At 43.4% G+C, this 9,191-nt stretch overlaps 1 pseudogene; it reads right to left on the bottom strand.

Annotated features, from left to right (window-relative positions):
* Positions 1–3,691: 3,691 nt before the first annotated feature.
* On the bottom strand, positions 3,692–4,005 carry LOC121278279 (annotated as a pseudogene).
* Positions 4,006–9,191: the final 5,186 nt, after the last annotated feature.

Below are 9,191 nucleotides of genomic sequence, written 5' to 3' on the forward strand. Positions count from 1 at the left end.
CCACATTTGTCCTTGCTAATCTTTTTCTTTTCACATAACTAAAACAACTTTTACAGTCCTCCTTTATGTTTATCGCTAGCTTGCATTCATATTCCCTTTTCCCTTTCTTTATCAGTTTCTTGGTCCCACTTATGTGGATTCTAAACTGCTCCCAATCTTCAGGCCTACCACTTTTTTCTGGAAACATTATAAGCCACTTCCTTTGATCTAATGCAATTTTTAACTTCTTTTGTTAGCCATGGTTGATTCACCTTTCCTGTTGGGTTTAGAGGAATGTGTCTTAGAGGAATGTATATTTGATGTAGACCATGTAATACTTCTTTAACTACTAACCTTTGCCTGTCTGCCATCAAATTTTTTAGCCAACTTGGTCCTCATACCTTTATAGTTTCCTTTGTCCAGATTTAAGACCCTAATTTCATAATGAATGATATAGCATTCAAACTTAATGTAAAATTCCATCATAGCATGATCACTATTTCCTAAAGGCTCTGTTATAGCAAGGTTATTAATTAGCAATTTCTCATTACATCTAAATCCAAAATAGTCCAATCCCAAGTTGGTCCTTCAATGTACTGCTCCATTTTGTACACACTCCAGGAAATCATCCTCCACAATATTAGTGCTAATTAGATTCACCCAATCCTGAATCCCTCCAGTCGGGTTTCTGCCCCTGCTACAGTATTGAAACAGTTCTTGTTGAAGTCACAAATGACATTGTATGTGACAGACACAGGTAAACTTTCCATCCCCCTCCTCTTGACTCGTCTGCACCCTTTGACAAGGTTGACCCCACCACCCTCCTCAATGCCGCCCCACTATCGTCTGGCTGGATGGGATTGCTCTTACCCGGTTCCCTTCTTATCTGTCTAATCATAGCCAGAGAATCACTTGCAGTGGCTTCTCTTCCTGCTCCCGCATTGTTACCTCCTTGACCCCTCCTATATCTCATCTACATACTGGCCCTCAGTGACATCATCCAAAAGTACACCTTAAATTTTCACATTTACAATGACAACACTCAGCTCTAGCTCACCATCATTGACCTGTCTTTGCTCCTCCACTGTTGTGAAATTATCAGGCTGTTTATCTGACAAGAACAGAAATTTATTCCAATTAAATATTGGGAAGACTGAAGCCATTATTTATAGTCCCCGCTCCAAACTCTGTTTCCTAGCTACTGACTCCATTCCTCTTTCTGGCAATAAACTGTGATTAAACCAGTCTATTTGCAACCTTGGTGTCAAATTTGACCCCGAGGTGAGCCTCTGGCCATGCCATCACTAAGATTGCCTAATTCCACCTGCATATGAAAACCCAACTTCACCCCTATCTCAAGCTTATCTGCTGCTGAAATCCTCATTGTTGCCTTTGTTAGCTCTAGCCTTGACTATTCCAATGCATCTCTGGCTGACCTCCCACATTCTACCCTGTGTAAACTTAAGGTCATTCAAAACACTGCTGCCTATGTCCTAACTTGCAGCATGTCCCATTCTGCTATCAGCCTCTGCTCGCTAACCCCCCTGGTCAAGCATCTTAATTTCAAAATGCTCATCCTGGTTTTCAAATTCCTCCCATCTTGCCCCTTCCTGTCTCTGTAGTCTCCTCCAGCCCCACAACCCTCTGAGATATCTACTTTCCTCTAATTATGGCATCTTGTGCATCCCCAATTTTAATCACTCCACCACTGGTGACCATGCCTTCAGTTGCCTAGTCCCCAAGCTCTGGAATATGCTATCTACACCAATCCACCTCTCTTTCTTCCTTTAAGACACTCCTTAAAACTGACCCCTTTGATCCTTTTGGTCATCTGACCTGATATCTCATGTGGTTTGGTGTCATACTTTGTTTCTTGGAATGTTTTATTATATTAAAGATGCTTTACTAAGATGAGTTATTGTTGTTATTGTCATTCGTCTTGTGCTCTATCTCTTTCATCATCCAAGGAGCTCTGGATTATTTGTTTGTCCTACCTTTTCTCCTCCTGGGAATATACAGTGACATACCTAAACTACCTCCTCTTTAAAGGCAGACTATTTTTCCATTGTTTTTGCCGGCCAATCTTTGATTCCAATTTACATGGGCCAAAAAAAAAGAAAACAAGAAGGAAAAAATAACAATTCTTCTGTCAGGAGGTCACAAAAAGACCTTCTGCCCCTCCACCACCATCATCCCCCCCATCTTAGTCTCATATTTTGTGGGACGATACCCTTGACAATTCTGGTTTATGTGAGAAGCAGGTCACACATATACTGAGGTTATATGCTGGTATCTTGTAAAATTAAACTACCACATTAGCAGCTGGTTCAAAGTGTGTGCTGCAAAGAAGCTGTGCAACTTTCAGTTTTAAAATGAAGGACAGTATTAATAATAGTCCCAAGATTTGTGATGAAATAAGGGAGTTACAAACTGCTAAGTGATAGGCCTACTTTCAAAGGAGGTGAATGAATAGCAGGAGTTCAGATGATTAAAAGGTGTTTTACATGGAATGACACTCTTGTTGCCTTGGCAGATTCTAGAGATTTGTTTAATTTGATTTGAAGCTGCTATTTCTCCTGGAGAGGTGACCTGCTCCTGACTTTTGTTCCCTGCAGAGTCTGTCTCATTATGTAGCTATAAATTCTCAATCTTCTCCCTTTGTCTCTTCTTCCCCTTAAGGCACTGACTCATTCTGGGGTATGATAATGGCAGGGCCTCATTCAGGTATCTGTTTTTTGTGTGTGTGTGTGTGTGTGTGTGTGTGTATGTGAGTCCAGACAGTGTATGTCAGAAAGGTATTTGATCAATGAAGGTGTCAGTGCCCAGCACAATCCTGACCTCATGTTATATTTGCATTTTCCAGCATAAGTTGTTCGATAGAGCAAAGGCTGATTTTCACCCTCACTAACTTAATGGCTGTGGGGCCGATTGTCACCTACCAGCCCTCAGTACTACAACAAGGATCTGCTAATTCTCAGCACAAACCAGGAATAATGACCCTGGGACCATGACGTGTGTTGTTCAGTACCAAACAGGTGGTGTATTTACCTTCCCTTCCCACAATCTATTGGGGATTGCCATTTATCCTTAATCTAATATGTTGATAACTCCACTGTCTGACTGTCTGCAATGACCATATTGAAATGACTGTAATATTCATTGATTGTATTGAAGCACCTTGTGATCCATGTGTAAAAGTTGAATCTGATTGTACTTTTTGTGATGGCGATTTAGAAATGTTTTGTAATGTTCCTCCAGATATTTTATGAATAAAGTATATTTTTCCACAAAAAAAATTGCAAAATCTACCTCTTTATGACATGAAGCAATCTATTTTGTTTCTTTTCTACCTGTTTAGGTGTGGATCTCACTCATTGTGATCTGAAGGCAAACATTGCAAGTTTTATTTTAAACTTCATAACCTCATCTCTCTTAGACAGTTTTGCACAGTTAAACTGTAAAGCAATAAAAGTGTGCCAGGATGTCAATGTGTTGAAGTGACTAATCACTGAGAATCTGCCATCAGATGGAATTTAATGCCCTTCCCCAAAACAGGTTTGATGGTGGAGGGGCATTTAATCAGTCAGGTGGAGATCCCACTGCCTTCCCACCACTGCTCCAGTTAAGTCCGTGGCAGGAAGACCAGTGGACGACCTTTCTGCCTCACCGCCAATTGAGGCCCTTTAAGAATAAAACAGATAGTCAATCAAAGTTACTTGGCTGTGGCAGATTTGAGATAAGCTATCAAATCTTCATGCTGACTCTTCTTGAGACCTGCAAAGACCATTTTTGTTCCTGTGATGTATCTTTTGTGGATTCTCCAAGTAAATCTGAGTGTGCCCTCATCCAAGGTTAAACCTTGGCTTTTGTTTGCTTCAGTGTAAGAAAATCCTTCAGCCTGGCCAGTCTTGCATCCAAATAAACCAGACAGAATTGGCTCGTCTTGTGTTTGCCTCCATTTTCAACAGTGTGACATTGCGCACACTTCTGTACAAAGATCTGCTTGCCTTTCTCTATATCACACATTTTGCTCTATAATTGCTTTCTTTGAGCCACTGACTGGTATTACCCCATCAACCCAGTGGTGAGCAGGGAGGGTGGCCTCGCCATGCAGGAAGACCAAAAAGCAAACTCTGTCAGGGTTGCTTGTGACCTTCTAGGAATGTGGGGGGGAGTGTGGTCTTGGTCCCTCATTCAAGGCAATCAATGCCTGATTGTTAGACCCAACCCCAGGAAGGGGCACCCGCTGAGAGCCAGCCCCTGCCCTTGCTGCTGATCTCCTTCCCCTCCTCCCCTGTGGACCCAACCCTACAAACCCCTTCCTGTCATCACTCACCTGTGCCTGTGTCCATCGGTGATCCTAGGCCTCAGGTGGGTATATTACCGGCGGCAGCCACTGCCTCCCAAGTGGCACTGTTGAGTAGCCTCTGATTTACCAGCAACTCGGGCAGGCAGGACTTCCATCCAATTGATCCCAGGGATGGCCAAGTTAAGTGCCTGATTGGAACTTAATTTGACAGGCCTTCCCAAAAAGAGGCCACGTGGGGCATTCACCAGCTCTTCAGCCGTTGCTTTCATTAAATACTGCCCATCATATCTGTGCTGCCTAAAAGACAGCCAAGAAGGAGCGTCCTAACATCCTGAATGTTCTCAACAGATGCATGGGCTCTGTTGCATCCAATGATGCATGTCCCATTGAGCTCTCTCTCAGCGGGTGCCCCTTCTTGTGGCTGGGTCTAACAATCAGGCATTGATTGCCTTGAATGAGGGACCAAGACCACACTCTCTCCCCCACATTCCTAGAAGGTCACAAGCAACCCTGACAGAGTTTGCTTTTTGGTCTTCCTGCATGGGGAGGCCATCCTCCCTACTCAGCACTGGGTTAATGGGACACCACTGTGTCCTCTGCTCCTTTCTATTGTATTTTGCGTAGTCCTGAAAGACTGTCAATGTTGTGCTGCGTTTGGATGATGTGCTTGCAGTAACTGAATAGCTGAAGATATGTGCAGACAGCAAGAAGTTGGTGTGAGTCTAGCACCATTGGTACGTGGCTGAAGTGGAGCATCTAGTTGTTTTCATGAGTGCTGGCGCTCAGGACTGCTGATGGGTGAGTGATGGGGCTAGTATACTGAGCAGTATGAGAAGATGGTGGATAGGAGATAATATGTGAGGAAGATATATTCATTGACCTTGACCACCCGTGTTGAGGTCATTAGACATCTTGTGGCACTGTTGCCAGATTCTTGGGACTAGTTGTCAGGAATTGACCTCACCATCTCAGTCCCTTCTTTAGATTGTTCTTCAGAGCCCCCTGGGTTCTCTCTCCTATTGTCTATGTCCACTGCTAAGGCCTCCAGTGAATCTGGAACCCTCTTTCTGTCCTGGTGTTAGAATTGCTACAATAGCAACCAGCAACAGCCTCCTGTAATTCAATGCAGTGTCCCTTTCAAAGGAACAGACTTCCTTTAAGAACAGAAGACTGGTTGCATCATATACAGAATACAAAAAAGGCAGGGAATGCTGCTTGGCTTCCTGCTGAATGCAGAGGTATCCAGTGACATAGCAGGTGTTCATCCTATGCTGCAATTGAATAAATGAGATGGCAGCACCAAATTTGAGTGCTGCCCACCTCTACCAGAACCAGCATAGGCAGGTCTTGAAACATAAGCCTTGCATCTGAATAACAGCATAAAACGTTTGAGCAAAATATTGGCAAATAAACTCTGAACTGGCCATAATCAGACCATTACCGAATCTCATCTCACGCCCTACACCACATGCTGAATTCCATTATTGCATTAGCCTTGGATTAGCTTCATGCAGCATCACATTGAAAACCCTTGTCAACCTGTACAGAAAGGTTCATATCAAAAAGGAATCCATCAGTCTCATTAGATGCTGTGTTTTGTATTCCTGAAGTCTGATACTGAAAATCCATTATGGAAAGTTCACATCTTTTTTTAGAAACTCTAATCGTTGTCACTTGCATCTGTGTGTCAGATGATAGTACACAATATGCCCAGAGACAATGACAATAAATAGATGAATTCAAAGACAAAATTAAACCAATGAAAGAAACACAAGTGCACAGCATTGCATATGTTATTGATAAAATGGCTAGCTACACTTATTTTTTAAAAAAACTTCAAGCATTCCTACTTTTCGCTTGAGCTGTAAAAAAGCTTGTTCCATTGTAGGATGGGTTATGTGGAAAATAAAGAATATACACAAAACAATAAGGGCAAGTGCAAAATAAATCAAAAGTAGGCAAAGTACAACACTGAATGAAAATGACAGCCGAATACAAAAAAGGAAAAAAGGCAGTGACACTAGCAGCATAAGGCAGGGAGATTGATGAGAATTCTTCCACTGTGATCAATTAGTTAGATTGTTATCATTGAGACTTTGGTGCATGATAGCTTGTTAACTTGCAAAGCAGCTGGTCACCAGGGTAGCGTGATTTCAAGAAGCCACTCAGCTCCTCTTCGAGGGTTTATTGATACCAGTCAGCCATGGCAGATTGTTGTGGCTGTGCCTTGTCTCTCCAGCACAGCCCCCGGTAAAGCCCTTGATTGACAGATCTCTCAGCTCCTGGAAGCAACATCTGCTATGCCCTGTGGAATGGGTAGGATAATATTTTCCTGTATACCAAGTATTTTCCTATATTCCATTTTCATTATTGATTGCTTATTTATTCTTCTTACATGAACATTTTGTCATATTTGCCTTTAAAATTATATATTTATCATCCTTTTAAAGATAATTATGTTAAAATATTTAAGGAATACAGTAAAAATATGGGAAAGATGGCAGGTACACGTATTTATTTGAATGGAATTATAAGAAGAAATCAATGATTGTATCTAAAACTTGTGATTATGGGTGGAGTAGAAGGTGTACTTTCTGCACATTCCTCTATCACTCGTGATTAAGACTGTTGCCTCACTTTTAATTTCTGCTGCAAATTGATTTTCAGTTTGTAAACTGAACTACAGTGTGACCACTCGATTTTGTGAATGGCTTTTGGCCATTTAACTTGTCACAATTCATGGGAATGGGAGAGACCGAAACTCTCTCGCTTCAATCACAATGCATGGGGCATATTGAAACAATAGTGCAAAGTCAATGAATCATTAATGTAATTGCAGACATTGGCAAAGCTGCAAAACTCAAATCAGGTTGGAGCTTATGTGCTGAGTATCCAAACAATATCACTGTTCTACTTTAGTGTTTCCATTTGTTGTTAAACTAATTGAGTTATTAAACTATATCAGCATTTTCAAACATAGAGCCAAAAAGATGCGACTGGCACAATGGTGCCAAGACTGCTCACATATTTTTGTGCCCAGCATAGTCACATATTGAAGGCTTGTCATATCACAGGTGAGGATGGTATTTTTTACATCAATGTTTCTGCCAAAAAAGGAGCTGATTTCAAGTGGAGGGCGAATCAGTCCTCTTTGCACTGAATGCCCTGACTTGTACTCAGTAGGCAAATAGAATACTGCCATGCCAAGAGTTGCTATCAATACTGTGAATTGGCCATAAATAACAGTTTTTAAAAAATTATATAATATAAAAAAAATTTAAAAAATACAAAATTAAAAAAAAATGTCACTGGCACCATAATTCAACACTTGTTTTTCAGTCACTGCTTCACTTTCTAGGCTTCTGTTTGTGATAACCCCAACAGTTGGGGCAGGATTTTACCCTTGGAATGTGGGCGCGTGCCTGACGTGCCCGTGCGTGAAATAAAGTGTGTCGACATTGGATGAGCGTCCCAACGTCAACGCGCACTCTCACGATATTTCGCTAGGTGGGCATGAGATGAATTCGGAGGGGCACCCATCATTAAAAGTGGCCAGTTAAGGCCCTTGAGAGGCCAATTGTCTCTGACTTTACCTAGCCCATGTGATTTTCAGGCCGTCGCACAGGCAAAACGGGCAGGCGGGCAGGCCACAATTATCAAAACTTCATCCATGGGTGGGATAAGAGGGGTCAGTGGGCTTGACAAAGCGAATAGTAGTAATTTTGGATATAACTTGCAACTGCTTGCTTCTGTGAACAGGACAGCATTTAGAAGTTTCAGTTCAGGACTCAGTGTTGTCTTCTAGCCGCCCCCCCACCCCCCCCACCCCACCCCCCCCAGCACCCCCGGGGGATTCACACCATGTGGGGCATTCCAGGTATCACACAGCCTTCCCTTACCCTGATAATGGGGATTGTGGTCTCTGCTGGGGGCACCTCTTCTGAGGAGGAAGGGAGGGGCAGAAAGAGGAGGAGGCCAGATGCCCCTATTCAGCTTCCAGGGAGCGACCTGTGGGGGGAGAGGCCCACGCACAAGAGGCACAGGACCAACACGAAGGCCAAGGTGAAGGGGCCGCAGAAGATGCCACTACCCTGCTGCCAAGGTTTCCAGGTGGTGATGCAGCTACCTCAGTATGTCTGAGGTGCAATGCTGAAGGAGGCTCCGCCTCTCCAGGGAGACAGTGACCTCCAACTGTTAGATGATCAGCCCTGAGATCAGTTCTGACTGCGTGGGTGGACAGCCTATGCCAGTGGCTCTGAAGGTCAGGGTGGCCCTAAACTTCGATGCCTCCGGCTCTTTCCAGGGCTAAGTGTAGGATCTGTGTGGGTCCCCTAATTAGTTGTCCACAGTTGTGTCAAACTGGTGACAGAAGCTCTTTTCAGGTGTGCATTGACTTTCATTCATTACTCTATGGATGAGGCCAGCCAGGCAAAGTGAGCCAGAGGCTTCACAGCGATTGCTGGAATCCTCCGTGTCCAGGTTGCCATCGACTGCACACATGTGGCCATCAAAGTGCCAGTGGGTCAGCCGGGAGCCTTCGTCAACAGGAAGGGATTTCACTCCATGAATGTGCAGATAGTGTGTGACCACAGGATGCAGATTCTGCAAGTCTGTGCAAGGTACCCTGGCAGCTCCCATGACACTTATATAGAGTCATAGAGTCATAGAAGTCTACAGCACAGAAGAAGGCCCTTTGGCCCACTGAGTTTGTGTTGGTCAAACAAGTACCTAACTATTCTAATCCTATTTTCCAGCACTAGGTCCTTGGCCTTGTATGCCATGGCATCGCAAGTGCACATCCAAAAAATTCTTAAATGTTATGAGGGTTTCTGCCTCTACCATCCTTTTAGGCAGTGAGTTCCAGATTCCCACCACCCTCTGGGTGAAAAAATTCTTCCTCACA

The sequence above is a fragment of the Carcharodon carcharias genome, chromosome 5 (genome assembly GCF_017639515.1).
Source record: "Carcharodon carcharias isolate sCarCar2 chromosome 5, sCarCar2.pri, whole genome shotgun sequence".
Classification (NCBI taxonomy): Eukaryota; Metazoa; Chordata; class Chondrichthyes; order Lamniformes; family Lamnidae; genus Carcharodon; species Carcharodon carcharias.